Consider the following 19,131-nt stretch of genomic DNA (forward strand, 5'->3'; position numbering starts at 1 on the left):
CAGAGTTGAACTACAAATGTCCCATGTGTGTAGGAAGCACAGTTTTTTTGTTCTGAGCAAGCTCACTGTTCTGGCCATATAGGAAACCCAGTAGAGTATTAGAGTGCTCCTTTCTCAAAAGCAGAGTGTGTTTCTTGTAAGGTGAGCTAGTGTTGCTTTCCCCTTCATAAAAGCAGTTGAATCACATGCAGTTTCTGGTCCTAGCAGCAAGAGATGTTTTCTTTTAAGGAGATTAACTAGTGAGCTCCCATTGCCATACACAGTGCAAATAGCACTCGTGTCTGTTCACAGCAAGTTCACTGTATTGGACAGAAGAAAATCTACTGTTCTTGTCAGTTTCCTAAGCAGAGTTGAAATATATATGCCCATGTGCTGTGGGATGTTCTGTATGGCAAATGTGTTGGTAATTAGTCAATAAATAAATCTCTCTTTGGCCATTGGCTAGGCAGGAAGTGTATGCGGGAAAAGGAGGAGAATAAAGCTGGCAAGTGTAATCCTGAGTCACAGAGAGACTGCCCGCCGCCATGATGACAAACTGCATGTGACGATGCCGGTAAGACATGAGCCATGTGGCAAGGTATAGAATAATGGAAATGGATTAATTTAAGCTGTAAGAACAGTTAGCAAGAAGCCTGACACGGCCATACAGTTTGTAACCAATATAAGTCTCTGTGTTTACTTGGTCGGGTTTGAGCGGCTGTGGGACTGGCAGGTGAAAGAGATTTGTCCTGACTGTGGGACAGGAAAAAATTCTAGCTACACCTGTGTGTAGGAAGCACAGTTCTTTTGTTCTGAGCAAGCTCACTCTTCTGTACCTCTAGGAAACACAGTAGAGTAGAAGAGTACTTCTTTTTCAAAAACAGAGTGTGTTTCTGTAAGGTGAGCTAGTGTTGCTTTCCCATTCATAAACGGAGTTGAATCACATGCAGTTTTCGGACCTAGAAGCAAGAATTTTTTTCTGGTAAGGGGAGTCACTGGTGCGCTCGCATTGACATACACACTGCAAATAGCACTCACGTCTGTTCCCAGGAAGGACAGTGTATTGGAGGGAAGAGAAGCTACTTTTCATGTCAGTTTCCTATGCAGAGTTGAAGTAGATATGGCCCGTGTGTAAGAAGTACAGTCTCTTTTTCTGAGCCAGCTGACTCATCTGGCTCTATAGGAAACACATTAGAGAAGAAGAGTGCTGCTTTCTCAAAAGCAGAGTGTGTTTCTTGTAAGGCGAGCTAGAGTTGAATTCCCTTTCATAAACGGAGTTGAATCACATGAATTTTCTGGTCCTAGCAGCAAGAGTTGTTTTCAGGTAAGGAGAGTCACAATTGTGCGCAATTGGCCATACACAGTGCAGATAGCACTCGCGTCTATTCCCAGCAAGTGCAGTGTATTGGACGCAAGAGAAGCTACTGTTCTTGTCAGTTTCCGAATCAGAGTTGAACTAGATATGTCTCTTTTGTGTAGGAAGCACAGTTCTTTTGTTCTGAGCAAGCTGACTGCTCTGGCTCTATAGGAAACACAGTAGAGTAGAAGAGTGCTGTTTTCTCAAAAGCAGAGTGTGTTTCTTGTAATGCGAACTAGAGTTTAATTCCCTTTCATAAACGGAGTTGAATCACATGCAGTTTCTGGTCCTAGCAGCAAGAGTTGTTTTCTGGTAAGGAGAGTCACTATTGTGCTTATCCAGTGCAAATAGAGCTAGAGTTGAATTCCCTTTCATAAACGGAGTTGAATCACATGCAGTTTCTGGTCCTAGCATCAAGAGTTTTTTTCTGGTAAGGGGAGTCACTATTGTGCTCAGTTGGCCATACACAGTGCAAATAGCACTCGTGTCTGTTCCCAGCAAGTGCAGTGTATTGGACCCTAAGAAGCGACTGTTCTTTTCAGTTTCCTAATCAGAGTTGAACTAGATATGGCCCTTGTGTGTAGGAAGCAGAGTTCTTTAGTTCTGAGCAAGCTGACTGTTCTGGATCTATAGGAAACACTGTAGAGTAGAAGACTTCTGCTTTCTCAAAAGCAGAGTGTGTTTCCTGTCAGGTGAGCTAGAGTTGAATTCTGTTTCATAAACGAAGTTGAATCACATGCAGATTCTGTTCCTAGCAGCAAGAGTTGTTTTTTGGTAAGGAGAGACACTATTGTGCTCAATTGGCCATACACATTGCAAATAGCCCTCGCGTCTTTTCCCAGCAAGTGCAGTGTATTGGACGCAAGAGAAGCTACTGTTCTTTTCAGTTTCCTAAGCACAGTTGAACTCGATATGGCCCGTGTGTGTAGGAAGCACAGTTCTTTGGTTCTGAGCAAGCTGACTGTTCAGGCTCTATAGGAAACACAGTAGAGTAGAAGAGTGCTGCTTTCTCAAAAGCAGAGTGTGTTTCCTGTAAGGCGAGTTAGACTTGAATACCCTTTCATAAAGGGTGTTGAATCTCATGCAGTTTCTGGTCCTAGCAGCAAGAGTTGTTTTCTGGTAGGAGAGTCACTATTGTGCTCAATTGACCATACACAGTGCATAGAGCACTCGCGTCTGTTCCCAGCAAGTGCAGTGTATTGGACGCAAGAGAAGCTACTGCTCTTGTAAGTTTTCTAAGCAGAGTTGAATGAGATATGGCCCATGTGTGTAGGAAGCACAGTTCTTATGTTCTGAGCAAGCTGACTGTTCTGGCTCTATAAGAAACACAGTAGAGTAGAAGAGTGCTACTTTCTCAAAAGAAGAATGTGTTTCTTTTATGGAGAGCTAGAGTTGAATTCCCTTTCATAAACGTAGTTGAATCACATGGAGTTTCTCGTCTAACCAGCAAGAGTTGTTTTCTGGTAAGGAGAGTCACTATTGTGCTCAATTGGCCATACACAGTGCAAATAGCACTCACGTCTGTTTCCAGCAAGTGCAAGTATTGGACGCAATAGAAGCTACTGCTCTTGTCAGTTTCCTAAGTAGAGTTGAACTAGATATGGCCCTTGTGTGTAGGAAGTACAGTCTTTTGTTCTGAGCCAGCTGACTGTTCTGGCTCTATTGGAAATATATTAGAGTAGAAGACTGCTGCTTTCTCAAAAGCAGAGTGTGTTTCTTGTAAGGCGAGCTAGAGTTGAATTCTGTTTCATAAACGAAGTTGAATCACATGCAGATTCTGTTCCTAGCAGCAAGAGTTGTTTTTTGGTAAGGAGAGACACTATTGTGCTCAATTGGCCATACACATTGCAAATAGCCCTCGCGTCTTTTCCCAGCAAGTGCAGTGTATTGGACGCAAGAGAAGCTACTGTTCTTTTCAGTTTCCTAAGCACAGTTGAACTAGATATGGCCCGTGTGTGTAGGAAGCACAGTTTTTGGTTCTGAGCAAGCTGACTGTTCTGGCTCTATAGAAAACACAGTAGAGTAGAAGAGTGCTGCTTTCTCAAAAGCAGAATGTGTTTCTTGTAAGGCGAGTTAGAGTTGAATTCCCTTTCATAAACGGAGTTGAATCATATGCAGTTTCTGGTCCTAGCAGCAAGTGTTGTTTTCTGGTAAGAGGACTCACTATTGTGCTCAATTGGCCATACACAGTGCAAAAAGGACTCGCGTCTGTTCCCAGCAAGTGCAGTGTATGGGACCCATAAGAAGCTACTGTTCTTGTCAGTTTCCTAATCATAGTTGAAATAGATAATGGCCCGTGTGTGTAGGAAGCACAGTTCTTTTGTTCTGAGCAAGCTGACTGTTCAGGCTCTATAGGAAACACAGTAGAGTAGAAGAGTGCTGCTTTCTCAAAAGCAGAGTGTGTTTCTTTTATGGAGAGCTAGAGTTGAATTCCCTTTCATAAAGGGTGTTGAATCTCATGCAGTTTCTGGTCCTAGCAGCAAGAGTTGTTTTTTGGTAAGGAGAGTCACTATTGGGCTCAAAAGGCCATACACAGTACAGATAGAACTCGCAACTGTTCCCAGCAAGTGCAGTGTATTGGACGCAAGGGAAGCTACTGTTCCTGTCAGTTTCCTAAGCAGAGTTGAACTACATATGGCCCGTGTGTGTAGGAAGCACAGTTCTTTGGTTCTGAGCAAGCTGACTGTTCTGGCTCTATAGAAAACATAGTAGAGTAGAAGAGTGCTGCTTATTCAAAAGCAGAATGTGTTTCTTGTAAGGCGAGTTAGAGTTAAATTCCCTTTCATAAACGGAGTTGAATCATATGCAGTTTCTGGTCCTAGCAGCAAGTGTTGTTTTCTGGTAGGGAGAGTCACTATTGTGCTCAATTGACCATACACAGTGCATAGAGCACTCGCGTCTGTTCCCAGCAAGTGCAGTGTATTGGACGCAAGAGAAGCTACTGCTCTTGTAAGTTTTCTAAGCAGAGTTGAAAGAGATATGGCCCATGTGTGTAGGAAGCACAGTTCTTTTGTTCTGAGCAAGCTGACTGTTCTGGCTCTATAAGAAACACAGTAGAGTAGAAGAGTGCTACTTTCTCAAAAGAAGAGTGTGTTTCTTTTATGGAGAGCTAGAGTTGAATTCCCTTTCATAAACGTAGTTGAATCACATGGAGTTTCTGGTCTAAACAGCAAGAGTTGTTTTCTGGTAAGGAGAGTCACTATTGTGCTCATTGGCCATACACAGTGCAAATAGCACTCACGTCTGTTTCCAGCAAGTGCAAGTATTGGACGCAATAGAAGCTACTGCTCTTGTCAGTTTCCTAAGCAGAGTTGAACTAGATATGGCCCTTGTGTGTAGGAAGTACAGTCTTTTGTTCTGAGCCAGCTGACTGTTCTGGCTCTATAGGAAATATATTAGAGTAGAAGACTGCTGCTTTCTCAAAAGCAGAGTGTGTTTCTTGTAAGGCGAGCTAGAGGTGAATTCTGTTTCATAAACGAAGTTGAATCACATGCAGATTCTGTTCCTAGCAGCAAGAGTTGTTTTTTGGTAAGGAGAGACACTATTGTGCTCAATTGGCCATACACATTGCAAATAGCCCTCGCGTCTTTTCCCAGCAAGTGCAGTGTATTGGACGCAAGAGAAGCTACTGTTCTTTTCAGTTTCCTAAGCACAGTTGAACTAGATATGGCCCGTGTGTGTAGGAGGCACAGTTCTTTGGTTCTGAGCAAGCTGACTGTTCTGGCTCTATAGAAAACACAGTAGAGTAGAAGAGTGCTGCTTTCTCAAAAGCAGAATGTGTTTCTTGTAAGGCGAGTTAGAGTTGAATTCCCTTTCATAAACGGAGTTGAATCATATGCAGTTTCTGGTCCTAGCAGCAAGTGTTGTTTTCTGGTAAGAGGACTCACTATTGTGCTCAATTGGCCATACACAGTGCAAAAAGGACTCGCGTCTGTTCCCAGCAAGTGCAGTGTATGGGACCCATAAGAAGCTACTGTTCTTGTCAGTTTCCTAATCATAGTTGAAATAGATAATGGCCCGTGTGTGTAGAAAGCACAGTTCTTTTGTTCTGAGCAAGCTGACTGTTCTGGCTCTATAGGAAACACAGTAGAGTAGTTGTGTGCTGCTTTCTCAAAAGCAGAGTGTGTTTCTTGTAAGGCGAGCTAGAGTTGAATTCCCTTTCATAAACATAGTTGAATCGCATGCAGATTCTGGTCCTAGCAGCAAGAGTTGTTTTCTGGTAGGGAAAGTCACTATTGTGCTCAATTGGCCATACACAGTGCAAAAAGGACTCGCGTCTGTTCCCAGCAAGTGCAGTGTATTGGACCCATAAGAAGCTACTGTTCTTTTCAGTTTCCTAAGCACAGTTGAACTAGATATGGCCCGTGTGTGTAGGAAGCACAGTTCTTTATTTCTGAGCAAGCTGACTGTTCAGGCTCTATAGGAAACACAGTAGAGTAGAAGGGTGCTGCTTTCTCAAAAGCAGAGTGTGTTTCCTGTAAGGCGAGTTAGAGTTGAATTCCCTTTCATAAACGGAGTTGAATCATATGCAGTTTCTGGTCCTAGCAGCAAGTGTTGTTTTCTGGTAAGAGGACTCACTATTGTGCTCAATTGGCCATACCCAGTGCAAAAAGGACTCGCGTCTGTTCCCAGCAAGTGCAGTGTATGGGACCCATAAGAAGCTACTGTTCTTGTCAGTTTCCTAATCATAGTTGAAATAGATAATGGCCAGTGTGTGTAGGAAGCACAGTTCTTTTGTTCTGAGCAAGCTGACTGTTCTGGCTCTATAGGAAACAGAGTAGAGTAGTTGTGTGCTGCTTTCTCAAAAGCAGAGTGTGTTTCTTGTAAGGCGAGCTAGAGTTGAATTCCCTTTCATAAACATAGTTGAATCGCATGCAGATTCTGGTCCTAGCAGCAAGAGTTGTTTTCTGGTAGGGAAAGTCACTATTGTGCTCAATTGGCCATACACAGTGCAAAAAGGACTCGCGTCTGTTCCCAGCAAGTGCAGTGTATTGGACCCATAAGAAGCTACTGTTCTTTTCAGTTATCCTAATCAGAGTTGAACTAGATATGGCCTGTGTGTGTAGGAAGCACAGTTCTTTATTTCTGAGCAAGCTGACTGTTCTGGATCTATAGGAAACACTGTAGTGTAGAAGACTTCTGCTTTCTCAAAAGCAGAGTGTGTTTCCTGTCAGGCGAGCTAGAGTTGAATTCTGTTTCATAAACGAAGTTGAATCACATGCAGATTCTGTTCCTAGCAGCAAGAGTTGTTTTTTGGTAAGGAGAGACACTATTGTGCTCAGTTGGCCATACACATTGCAAATAGCCCTCGCGTCTTTGCCCAGCAAGTGCAGTGTATTGGACGCAAGAGAAGCTACTGTTCTTTTCAGTTTCCTAAGCACAGTTGAACTCGATATGGCCCGTGTGTGTAGGAAGCACAGTTCTTTGGTTCTGAGCAAGCTGACTGTTCAGGCTCTATAGGAAACACAGTAGAGTAGAAGAGTGCTGCTTTCTCAAAAGCAGAGTGTGTTTCCTGTAAGGCGAGTTAGAGTTGAATTCCCTTTCATAAAGGGTGTTGAATCTCATGCAGTTTCTGGTCCTAGCAGCAAGAGTTGTTTTTTGGTAAGGAGAGTCACTATTGGGCTCAAAAGGCCATACACAGTACAGATAGAACTCGCAACTGTTCCCAGCAAGTGCAGTGTATTGGACGCAAGGGAAGCTACTGTTCCTGTCAGTTTCCTAAGCAGAGTTGAACTACATATGGCCCGTGTGTGTAGGAAGCACAGTTCGTTGGTTCTGAGCAAGCTGACTGTTCTGGCTCTATAGAAAACATAGTAGAGTAGAAGAGTGCTGCTTATTCAAAAGGAGAATGTGTTTCTTGTAAGGCGAGTTAGAGTTGAATTTCCTTTCATAAACGGAGTTGAATCATATGCAGTTTCTGGTCCTAGCAGCAAGTGTTGTTTTCTGGTAGGGAGAGTCACTATTGTGCTCAATTGACCATACACAGTGCATAGAGCACTCGCGTCTGTTCCCAGCAAGTGCAGTGTATTGGACGCAAGAGAAGCTACTGCTCTTGTAAGTTTTCTAAGCAGAGTTGAATGAGATATGGCCCATGTGTGTAGGAAGCACAGTTCTTATGTTCTGAGCAAGCTGACTGTTCTGGCTCTATAAGAAACACAGTAGAGTAGAAGAGTGCTACTTTCTCAAAAGAAGAGTGTGTTTCTTTTATGGAGAGCTAGAGTTGAATTCCCTTTCATAAACGTAGTTGAATCACATGGAGTTTCTCGTCTAACCAGCAAGAGTTGTTTTCTGGTAAGGAGAGTCACTATTGTGCTCAATTGGCCATACACAGTGCAAATAGCACTCACGTCTGTTTCCAGCAAGTGCAAGTATTGGACGCAATAGAAGCTACTGCTCTTGTCAGTTTCCTAAGCAGAGTTGAACTAGATATGGCCCTTGTGTGTAGGAAGTACAGTCTTTTGTTCTGAGCCAGCTGACTGTTCTGGCTCTATAGGAAATATATTAGAGTAGAAGACTGCTGCTTTCTCAAAAGCAGAGTGTGTTTCTTGTAAGGCGAGCTAGAGTTGAATTCCCTTTCATAAACATAGTTGAATCGCATGCAGATTCTGGTCCTAGCAGCAAGAGTTGTTTTCTGGTAGGGAAAGTCACTATTGTGCTCAATTGGCCATACACAGTGCAAAAAGGACTCGCGTCTGTTCCCAGCAAGTGCAGTGTATTGGACCCATAAGAAGCTACTGTTCTTTTCAGTTTCCTAAGCACAGTTGAACTAGATATGGCCCGTGTGTGTAGGAAGCACAGTTCTTTATTTCTGAGCAAGCTGACTGTTCAGGCTCTATAGGAAACACAGTAGAGTAGAAGGGTGCTGCTTTCTCAAAAGCAGAGTGTGTTTCCTGTAAGGCGAGTTAGAGTTGAATTCCCTTTCATAAACGGAGTTGAATCATATGCAGTTTCTGGTCCTAGCAGAAAGAGTTGTTTTCTGGTAAGGAGAGTCACTCTTATGCTCAATTGCCCATACACAGTGCAAATAGGACTCGCGTCTGTTCCTAGCAAGTGCAGTGTATTGGACGCAAGAGAAGCTACTGTTCTTGTCATTTTCCTAAGCATTGTTGAACTAGATATGGCCCGTGTGTGTACGATCACAGGTCTTTTTTTCTGTGCAAGCTGACTGTTCTGGCTCTATAGGAAACACATTAGAGTAGAAGAGTGCTGCTTTCTCAAAAGCAGAGTGTGTTTCTTGTAAGGCGAGCTAAAGTTGAATTCTGTTTCATACACGGAGTTGAATCACATGCAGATTCTTGTCCTAGCAGCAAGAATTGGTTTCTGGTAAGGAGAGTCACTATTGCGCTTCCTTTGCCATACACAGTGCAAATAGCACTCACGTCTGTTCCCAGCAAGGACAGTGTATTGGAGGGAAGAGAAGCTACTATTCTTGTCAGTTTCCTAAGCAGAGTTGAACTAGATGTTGCCCGGGTGTAGGAAGCACAGTTCTTTTGTTCTGAGCAAGCTCACTGCTCTGGCCCTTTAGGAAACCCAGTAGAGTAGAAGAGTGCTCCTTTCTCTAAAGCAGAGTGTGTTTCTTGTAAGGCAAGCTAGTGTTACATTCCCCTTCATAAGCGTAGTTGATTCACATGCAGTTTCTGGTCCTAGTAGCAAGAGTTGTTTTCTGTTAAGGAGAGTCCCTACTGTGCTCCCATTGCCATACACAGTGAAAATAGCACTTGCATCTGTACCCAGCAAGGACAGTGTTTTGGAGAGAAGAGTAGCTACTGTTCTTGTCAGTTTCCAAGCAGAGTTGAACTACAAATGTCCCATGTGTGTAGGAAGCACAGTTTTTTTGTTCTGAGCAAGCTCACTGTTCTGGCCATATAGGAAACCCAGTAGAGTATTAGAGTGCTCCTTTCTCAAAAGCAGAGTGTGTTTCTTGTAAGGTGAGCTAGTGTTGCTTTCCCCTTCATAAAAGCAGTTGAATCACATGCAGTTTCTGGTCCTAGCAGCAAGAGATGTTTTCTTTTAAGGAGATTAACTAGTGAGCTCCCATTGCCATACACAGTGCAAATAGCACTCGTGTCTGTTCACAGCAAGTTCACTGTATTGGACAGAAGAAAATCTACTGTTCTTGTCAGTTTCCTAAGCAGAGTTGAAATATATATGCCCATGTGCTGTGGGATGTTCTGTATGGCAAATGTGTTGGTAATTAGTCAATAAATAAATCTCTCTTTGGCCATTGGCTAGGCAGGAAGTGTATGCGGGAAAAGGAGGAGAATAAAGCTGGCAAGTGTAATCCTGAGTCACAGAGAGACTGCCCGCCGCCATGATGACAAACTGCATGTGACGATGCCGGTAAGACATGAGCCATGTGGCAAGGTATAGAATAATGGAAATGGATTAATTTAAGCTGTAAGAACAGTTAGCAAGAAGCCTGACACGGCCATACAGTTTGTAACCAATATAAGTCTCTGTGTTTACTTGGTCGGGTTTGAGCGGCTGTGGGACTGGCAGGTGAAAGAGATTTGTCCTGACTGTGGGACAGGAAAAAATTCTAGCTACACCTGTGTGTAGGAAGCACAGTTCTTTTGTTCTGAGCAAGCTCACTCTTCTGTACCTCTAGGAAACACAGTAGAGTAGAAGAGTACTTCTTTTTCAAAAACAGAGTGTGTTTCTGTAAGGTGAGCTAGTGTTGCTTTCCCATTCATAAACGGAGTTGAATCACATGCAGTTTTCGGACCTAGAAGCAAGAATTTTTTTCTGGTAAGGGGAGTCACTGGTGCGCTCGCATTGACATACACACTGCAAATAGCACTCACGTCTGTTCCCAGGAAGGACAGTGTATTGGAGGGAAGAGAAGCTACTTTTCATGTCAGTTTCCTATGCAGAGTTGAAGTAGATATGGCCCGTGTGTAAGAAGTACAGTCTCTTTTTCTGAGCCAGCTGACTCATCTGGCTCTATAGGAAACACATTAGAGAAGAAGAGTGCTGCTTTCTCAAAAGCAGAGTGTGTTTCTTGTAAGGCGAGCTAGAGTTGAATTCCCTTTCATAAACGGAGTTGAATCACATGAATTTTCTGGTCCTAGCAGCAAGAGTTGTTTTCAGGTAAGGAGAGTCACAATTGTGCGCAATTGGCCATACACAGTGCAGATAGCACTCGCGTCTATTCCCAGCAAGTGCAGTGTATTGGACGCAAGAGAAGCTACTGTTCTTGTCAGTTTCCGAATCAGAGTTGAACTAGATATGTCTCTTTTGTGTAGGAAGCACAGTTCTTTTGTTCTGAGCAAGCTGACTGCTCTGGCTCTATAGGAAACACAGTAGAGTAGAAGAGTGCTGTTTTCTCAAAAGCAGAGTGTGTTTCTTGTAATGCGAACTAGAGTTTAATTCCCTTTCATAAACGGAGTTGAATCACATGCAGTTTCTGGTCCTAGCAGCAAGAGTTGTTTTCTGGTAAGGAGAGTCACTATTGTGCTTATCCAGTGCAAATAGAGCTAGAGTTGAATTCCCTTTCATAAACGGAGTTGAATCACATGCAGTTTCTGGTCCTAGCATCAAGAGTTTTTTTCTGGTAAGGGGAGTCACTATTGTGCTCAGTTGGCCATACACAGTGCAAATAGCACTCGTGTCTGTTCCCAGCAAGTGCAGTGTATTGGACCCTAAGAAGCGACTGTTCTTTTCAGTTTCCTAATCAGAGTTGAACTAGATATGGCCCTTGTGTGTAGGAAGCAGAGTTCTTTAGTTCTGAGCAAGCTGACTGTTCTGGATCTATAGGAAACACTGTAGAGTAGAAGACTTCTGCTTTCTCAAAAGCAGAGTGTGTTTCCTGTCAGGTGAGCTAGAGTTGAATTCTGTTTCATAAACGAAGTTGAATCACATGCAGATTCTGTTCCTAGCAGCAAGAGTTGTTTTTTGGTAAGGAGAGACACTATTGTGCTCAATTGGCCATACACATTGCAAATAGCCCTCGCGTCTTTTCCCAGCAAGTGCAGTGTATTGGACGCAAGAGAAGCTACTGTTCTTTTCAGTTTCCTAAGCACAGTTGAACTCGATATGGCCCGTGTGTGTAGGAAGCACAGTTCTTTGGTTCTGAGCAAGCTGACTGTTCAGGCTCTATAGGAAACACAGTAGAGTAGAAGAGTGCTGCTTTCTCAAAAGCAGAGTGTGTTTCCTGTAAGGCGAGTTAGACTTGAATACCCTTTCATAAAGGGTGTTGAATCTCATGCAGTTTCTGGTCCTAGCAGCAAGAGTTGTTTTCTGGTAGGAGAGTCACTATTGTGCTCAATTGACCATACACAGTGCATAGAGCACTCGCGTCTGTTCCCAGCAAGTGCAGTGTATTGGACGCAAGAGAAGCTACTGCTCTTGTAAGTTTTCTAAGCAGAGTTGAATGAGATATGGCCCATGTGTGTAGGAAGCACAGTTCTTATGTTCTGAGCAAGCTGACTGTTCTGGCTCTATAAGAAACACAGTAGAGTAGAAGAGTGCTACTTTCTCAAAAGAAGAATGTGTTTCTTTTATGGAGAGCTAGAGTTGAATTCCCTTTCATAAACGTAGTTGAATCACATGGAGTTTCTCGTCTAACCAGCAAGAGTTGTTTTCTGGTAAGGAGAGTCACTATTGTGCTCAATTGGCCATACACAGTGCAAATAGCACTCACGTCTGTTTCCAGCAAGTGCAAGTATTGGACGCAATAGAAGCTACTGCTCTTGTCAGTTTCCTAAGTAGAGTTGAACTAGATATGGCCCTTGTGTGTAGGAAGTACAGTCTTTTGTTCTGAGCCAGCTGACTGTTCTGGCTCTATTGGAAATATATTAGAGTAGAAGACTGCTGCTTTCTCAAAAGCAGAGTGTGTTTCTTGTAAGGCGAGCTAGAGTTGAATTCTGTTTCATAAACGAAGTTGAATCACATGCAGATTCTGTTCCTAGCAGCAAGAGTTGTTTTTTGGTAAGGAGAGACACTATTGTGCTCAATTGGCCATACACATTGCAAATAGCCCTCGCGTCTTTTCCCAGCAAGTGCAGTGTATTGCACGCAAGAGAAGCTACTGTTCTTTTCAGTTTCCTAAGCACAGTTGAACTAGATATGGCCCGTGTGTGTAGGAAGCACAGTTCTTTGGTTCTGAGCAAGCTGACTGTTCTGGCTCTATAGAAAACACAGTAGAGTAGAAGAGTGCTGCTTTCTCAAAAGCAGAGTGTGTTTCTTGTAAGGCGAGTTAGAGTTGAATTCCCTTTCATAAACGGAGTTGAATCATATGCAGTTTCTGGTCCTAGCAGCAAGTGTTGTTTTCTGGTAAGAGGACTCACTATTGTGCTCAATTGGCCATACACAGTGCAAAAAGGACTCGCGTCTGTTCCCAGCAAGTGCAGTGTATGGGACCCATAAGAAGCTACTGTTCTTGTCAGTTTCCTAATCATAGTTGAAATAGATAATGGCCCGTGTGTGTAGGAAGCACAGTTCTTTTGTTCTGAGCAAGCTGACTGTTCTGGCTCTATAGGAAACAGAGTAGAGTAGTTGTGTGCTGCTTTCTCAAAAGCAGAGTGTGTTTCTTGTAAGGCGAGCTAGAGTTGAATTCCCTTTCATAAACATATTGAATCGCATGCAGATTCTGGTCCTAGCAGCAAGAGTTGTTTTCTGGTAAGGAGAGTCACTATTGCGCTTCCTTTGCCATACACAGTGCAAATAGCACTCACGTCTGTTCCCAGCAAGGACAGTGTATTGGAGGGAAGAGAAGCTACTTTTCATGTCAGTTTCCTATGCAGAGTTGAAGTAGATATGGCCCGTGTGTAGGAAGTACAGTCTTTTTTTCTGAGCCAGCTGACTCATCTGGCTCTATAGGAAACACATTAGAGAAGAAGAGTGCTGCTTTCTCAAAAGCAGAGTGTGTTTCTTGTAAGGCGAGCTAGAGTTGAATTCTGTTTCATAAACGGAGTTGAATCACATGAATTTTCTGGTCCTAGCAGCAAGAGTTGTTTTCAGGTAAGGAGAGTCACAATTGTGCGCAATTGGCCATACACAGTGCAGATAGCACTCGCGTCTATTCCCAGCAAGTGCAGTGTATTGGACGCAAGAGAAGCTACTGTTCTTGTCAGTTTCCGAATCAGAGTTGAACTAGATATGTCTCTTTTGTGTAGGAAGCACAGTTCTTTTGTTCTGAGCAAGCTGACTGCTCTGGCTCTATAGGAAACACAGTAGAGTAGAAGAGTGCTGTTTTCTCAAAAGCAGAGTGTGTTTCTTGTAATGCGAACTAGAGTTTAATTCCCTTTCATAAACGGAGTTGAATCACATGCAGTTTCTGGTCCTAGCAGCAAGAGTTGTTTTCTGGTAAGGAGAGTCACTATTGTGCTTATCCAGTGCAAATAGAGCTAGAGTTGAATTCCCTTTCATAAACGGAGTTGAATCACATGCAGTTTCTGGTCCTAGCAGCAAGAGTTTTTTTCTGGTAAGGGGAGTCACTATTGTGCTCAGTTGGCCATACACAGTGCAAATAGCACTCGTGTCTGTTCCCAGCAAGTGCAGTGTATTGGACCCTAAGAAGCGACTGTTCTTATCAGTTTCCTAATCAGAGTTGAACTAGATATGGCCCTTGTGTGTAGGAAGCACAGTTCTTTAGTTCTGAGGAAGCTGACTGTTCTGGATCTATAGGAAACACTGTAGAGTAGAAGAATTCTGCTTTCTCAAAAGCAGAGTGTGTTTCCTGTCAGGCAAGCTAGAGTTGAATTCTGTTTCATAAACGAAGTTGAATCACATGCAGATTCTGTTCCTAGCAGCAAGAGTTGTTTTTTGGTAAGGAGAGACACTATTGTGCTCAATTGGCCATACACATTGCAAATAGCCCTCGCGTCTTTTCCCAGCAAGTGCAGTGTATTGGACACAAGAGAAGCTACTGTTCTTTTCAGTTTCCTAAGCACATTTGAACTAGATATGGCCCGTGTGTGTAGGAAGCACAGTTCTTTGGTTCTGAGCAAGCTGACTGTTCAGGCTCTATAGGAAACACAGTAGAGTAGAAGAGTGCTGCTTTCTCAAAAGCAGAGTGTGTTTCCTGTAAGGCGATCTAGAGTTGAATTCCCTTTCATAAAGGGTGTTGAATCTCATGCAGTTTCTGGTCCTAGCAGCAAGAGTTGTTTTTTGGTAAGGAGAGTCACTATTGTGCTCAAAAGGCCATACACAGTACAGATAGAACTCGCAACTGTTCCCAGCAAGTGCAGTGTATTGGACGCAAGGGAAGCTACTGTTCCTGTCAGTTTCCTAAGCAGAGTTGAACTACATATGGCCCGTGTGTGTAGGAAGCACAGTTCGTTGGTTCTGAGCAAGCTGACTGTTCTGGCTCTATAGAAAACATAGTAGAGTAGAAGAGTACTGCTTATTCAAAAGCAGAATGTGTTTCTTGTAAGGCGAGTTAGAGTTGAATTCCCTTTCATAAACGGAGTTGAATCATATGCAGTTTCTGGTCCTAGCAGCAAGTGTTGTTTTCTGGTAGGGAGAGTCACTATTGTGCTCAATTGACCATACACAGTGCATAGAGCACTCGCGTCTGTTCCCAGCAAGTGCAGTGTATTGGACGCAAGAGAAGCTACTGCTCTTGTAAGTTTTCTAAGCAGAGTTGAATGAGATATGGCCCATGTGTGTAGGAAGCACAGTTCTTTTGTTCTGAGCAAGCTGACTGTTCTGGCTCTATAAGAAACACAGTAGAGTAGAAGAGTGCTACTTTCTCAAAAGAAGAGTGTGTTTCTTTTATGGAGAGCTAGAGTTGAATTCCCTTTCATAAACGTAGTTGAATCTCATGGAGTTTCTGGTCTAACCAGCAAGAGTTGTTTTCTGGTAAGGAGAGTCACTATTGTGCTCAATTGGCCATACACAGTGCAAATAGCACTCACGTCTGTTTCCAGCAAGTGCAAGTATTGGACGCAATAGAAGCTACTGCTCTTGTCAGGTTCCTAAGTAGAGTTGAACTAGATATGGCCCTTGTGTGTAGGAAGTACAGTCTTTTGTTCTGAGCCAGCTGACTGTTCTGGTTGTATTGGAAATATATTAGAGTAGAAGACTGCTGCTTTCTCAAAAGCAGAGTGTGTTTCTTGTAAGGCGAGCTAGAGTTGAATTCTGTTTCATAAACGAAGTTGAATCACATGCAGATTCTGTTCCTAGCAGCAAGAGTTGTTTTTTGGTAAGGAGAGACACTATTGTGCTCAATTGGCCATACACATTGCAAATAGCCCTCGCGTCTTTTCCCAGCAAGTGCAGTGTATTGGACGCAAGAGAAGCTACTGTTCTTTTCAGTTTCCTAAGCACAGTTGAACTCGATATGGCCCGTGTGTGTAGGAAGCACAGTTCTTTGGTTCTGAGCAAGCTGACTGTTCAGGCTCTATAGGAAACACAGTAGAGTAGAAGAGTGCTGCTTTCTCAAAAGCAGAGTGTGTTTCCTGTAAGGCGAGTTAGAGTTGAATTCCCTTTCATAAAGGGTGTTGAATCTCATGCAGTTTCTGGTCCTAGCAGCAAGAGTTGTTTTTTGGTAAGGAGAGTCACTATTGTGCTCAAAAGGCCATACACAATACAGATAGAACTCGCAACTGTTCCCAGCAAGTGCAGTGTATTGGACGCAAGGGAAGCTACTGTTCCTGTCAGTTTCCTAAGCAGAGTTGAACTACATATGGCCCGTGTGTGTAGGAAGCACAGTTCGTTGGTTCTGAGCAAGCTGACTGTTCTGGCTCTATAGAAAACATAGTAGAGTAGAAGAGTGCTGCTTTTTCAAAAGGAGAATGTGTTTCTTGTAAGGCGAGTTAGAGTTGAATTTCCTTTCATAAACGGAGTTGAATCATATGCAGTTTCTGGTCCTAGCAGGAAGTGTTGTTTTCTGGTAGGAGAGTCACTATTGTGCTCAATTGACCATACACAGTGCATAGAGCACTCGCGTCTGTTCCCAGCAAGTGCAGTGTATTGGACGCAAGAGAAGCTACTGCTCTTGTAAGTTTTCTAAGCAGAGTTGAATGAGATATGGCCCATGTGTGTAGGAAGCACAGTTCTTATGTTCTGAGCAAGCTGACTGTTCTGGCTCTATAAGAAACACAGTAGAGTAGAAGAGTGCTACTTTCTCAAAAGAAGAATGTGTTTCTTTTATGGAGAGCTAGAGTTGAATTCCCTTTCATAAACGTAGTTGAATCACATGGAGTTTCTCGTCTAACCAGCAAGAGTTGTTTTCTGGTAAGGAGAGTCACTATTGTGCTCAATTGGCCATACACAGTGCAAATAGCACTCACGTCTGTTTCCAGCAAGTGCAAGTATTGGACGCAATAGAAGCTACTGCTCTTGTCAGTTTCCTAAGTAGAGTTGAACTAGATATGGCCCTTGTGTGTAGGAAGTACAGTCTTTTGTTCTGAGCCAGCTGACTGTTCTGGTTGTATTGGAAATATATTAGAGTAGAAGACTGCTGCTTTCTCAAAAGCAGAGTGTGTTTCTTGTAAGGCGAGCTAGAATTGAATTCTGTTTCATAAACGAAGTTGAATCACATGCAGATTCTGTTCCTAGCAACAAGAGTTGTTTTTTGGTAAGGAGAGACACTATTGTGCTCAATTGGCCATACACATTGCAAATAGCCCTCGCGTCTTTTCCCAGCAAGTGCAGTGTATTGGACGCAAGAGAAGCTACTGTTCTTTTCAGTTTCCTAAGCACAGTTGAACTAGATATGGCCCGTGTGTGTAGGAAGCACAGTTCTTTGGTTCTGAGCAAGCTGACTGTTCTGGCTCTATAGAAAACACAGTAGAGTAGAAGAGTGCTGCTTTCTCAAAAGCAGAGTGTGTTTCTTGTAAGGCGAGTTAGAGTTGAATTCCCTTTCATAAACGGAGTTGAATCATATGCAGTTTCTGGTCCTAGCAGCAAGTGTTGTTTTCTGGTAAGAGGACTCACTATTGTGCTCAATTGGCCATACACAGTGCAAAAAGGACTCGCGTCTGTTCCCAGCAAGTGCAGTGTATGGGACCCATAAGAAGCTACTGTTCTTGTCAGTTTCCTAATCATAGTTGAAATAGATAATGGCCCGTGTGTGTAGGAAGCACAGTTCTTTTGTTCTGAGCAAGCTGACTGTTCTGGCTCTATAGGAAACAGAGTAGAGTAGTTGTGTGCTGCTTTCTCAAAAGCAGAGTGTGTTTCTTGTAAGGCGAGCTAGAGTTGAATTCCCTTTCATAAACATATTGAATCGCATGCAGATTCTGGTCCTAGCAGCAAGAGTTGTTTTCTGGTAAGGAGAGTCACTATTGCGCTTCCTTTGCCATACACAGTGCAAATAGCACTCACGTCTGTTCCCAGCAAGGACAGTGTATTGGAGGGAAGAGAAGCTACTTTTCATGTCAGTTTCCTATGCAGAGTTGAAGTAGATATGGCCCGTGTGTAGGAAGTACAGTCTTTTTTTCTGAGCCAGCTGACTCATCTGGCTCTATAGGAAACACATTAGAGAAGAAGAGTGCTGCTTTCTCAAAAGCAGAGTGTGTTTCTTGTAAGGCGAGCTAGAGTTGAATTCCCTTTCATAAACGGAGTTGAATCACATGAATTTTCTGGTCCTAGCAGCAAGAGTTGTTTTCAGGTAAGGAGAGTCACAATTGTGCGCAATTGGCCATACACAGTGCAGATAGCACTCGCGTCTATTCCCAGCAAGTGCAGTGTATTGGACGCAAGAGAAGCTACTGTTCTTGTCAGTTTCCGAATCAGAGTTGAACTAGATATGTCTCTTTTGTGTAGGAAGCACAGTTCTTTTGTTCTGAGCAAGCTGACTGCTCTGGCTCTATAGGAAACACAGTAGAGTAGAAGAGTGCTGTTTTCTCAAAAGCAGAGTGTGTTTCTTGTAATGCGAACTAGAGTTTAATTCCCTTTCATAAACGGAGTTGAATCACATGCAGTTTCTGGTCCTAGCAGCAAGAGTTGTTTTCTGGTAAGGAGAGTCACTATTGTGCTTATCCAGTGCAAATAGAGCTAGAGTTGAATTCCCTTTCATAAACGGAGTTGAATCACATGCAGTTTCTGGTCCTAGCAGCAAGAGTTTTTTTCTGGTAAGGGGAGTCACTATTGTGCTCAGTTGGCCATACACAGTGCAAATAGCACTCGTGTCTGTTCCCAGCAAGTGCAGTGTATTGGACCCTAAGAAGCGACTGTTCTTATCAGTTTCCTAATCAGAGTTGAACTAGATATGGCCCTTGTGTGTAGGAAGCACAGTTCTTTAGTTCTGAGGAAGCTGACTGTTCTGGATCTATAGGAAACACTGTAGAGTAGAAGAATTCTGCTTTCTCAAAAGCAGAGTGTGTTTCCTGTCAGGCAAGCTAGAGTTGAATTCTGTTTCATAAACGAAGTTGAATCACATGCAGATTCTGTTCCTAGCAGCAAGAGTTGTTTTTTGGTAAGGAGAGACACTATTGTGCTCAATTGGCCATACACATTGCAAATAGCCCTCGCGTCTTTTCCCAGCAAGTGCAGTGTATTGGACACAAGAGAAGCTACTGTTCTTTTCAGTTTCCTAAGCACATTTGAACTAGATATGGCCCGTGTGTGTAGGAAGCACAGTTCTTTGGTTCTGAGCAAGCTGACTGTTCAGGCTCTATAGGAAACACAGTAGAGTAGAAGAGTGCTGCTTTCTCAAAAGCAGAGTGTGTTTCCTGTAAGGCGATCTAGAGTTGAATTCCCTTTCATAAAGGGTGTTGAATCTCATGCAGTTTCTGGTCCTAGCAGCAAGAGTTGTTTTTTGGTAAGGAGAGTCACTATTGTGCTCAAAAGGCCATACACAGTACAGATAGAACTCGCAACTGTTCCCAGCAAGTGCAGTGTATTGGACG

General features: G+C 43.1%; 1 long non-coding RNA gene across 1 annotated transcript in view; it reads left to right on the forward strand.

The window, feature by feature from the left end:
- Window positions 1–450: 450 nt before the first annotated feature.
- LOC128111424 (uncharacterized) overlaps window positions 451–19,131 on the forward strand; it is a 33,154-nt gene continuing 14,473 nt past the window's right edge. Inside the window, exons 1-2 of the long non-coding RNA XR_008218650.1 lie at window positions 451–553; window positions 9,569–9,676. This is a non-coding gene — a long non-coding RNA (uncharacterized LOC128111424). The remainder of the gene's footprint in view (window positions 554–9,568; window positions 9,677–19,131) is intronic.

This window comes from Peromyscus californicus, unplaced genomic scaffold, assembly GCF_007827085.1.
Source record: "Peromyscus californicus insignis strain IS unplaced genomic scaffold, ASM782708v3 Scaffold_160__1_contigs__length_80793, whole genome shotgun sequence".
NCBI lineage: Eukaryota > Metazoa > Chordata > Mammalia > Rodentia > Cricetidae > Peromyscus > Peromyscus californicus.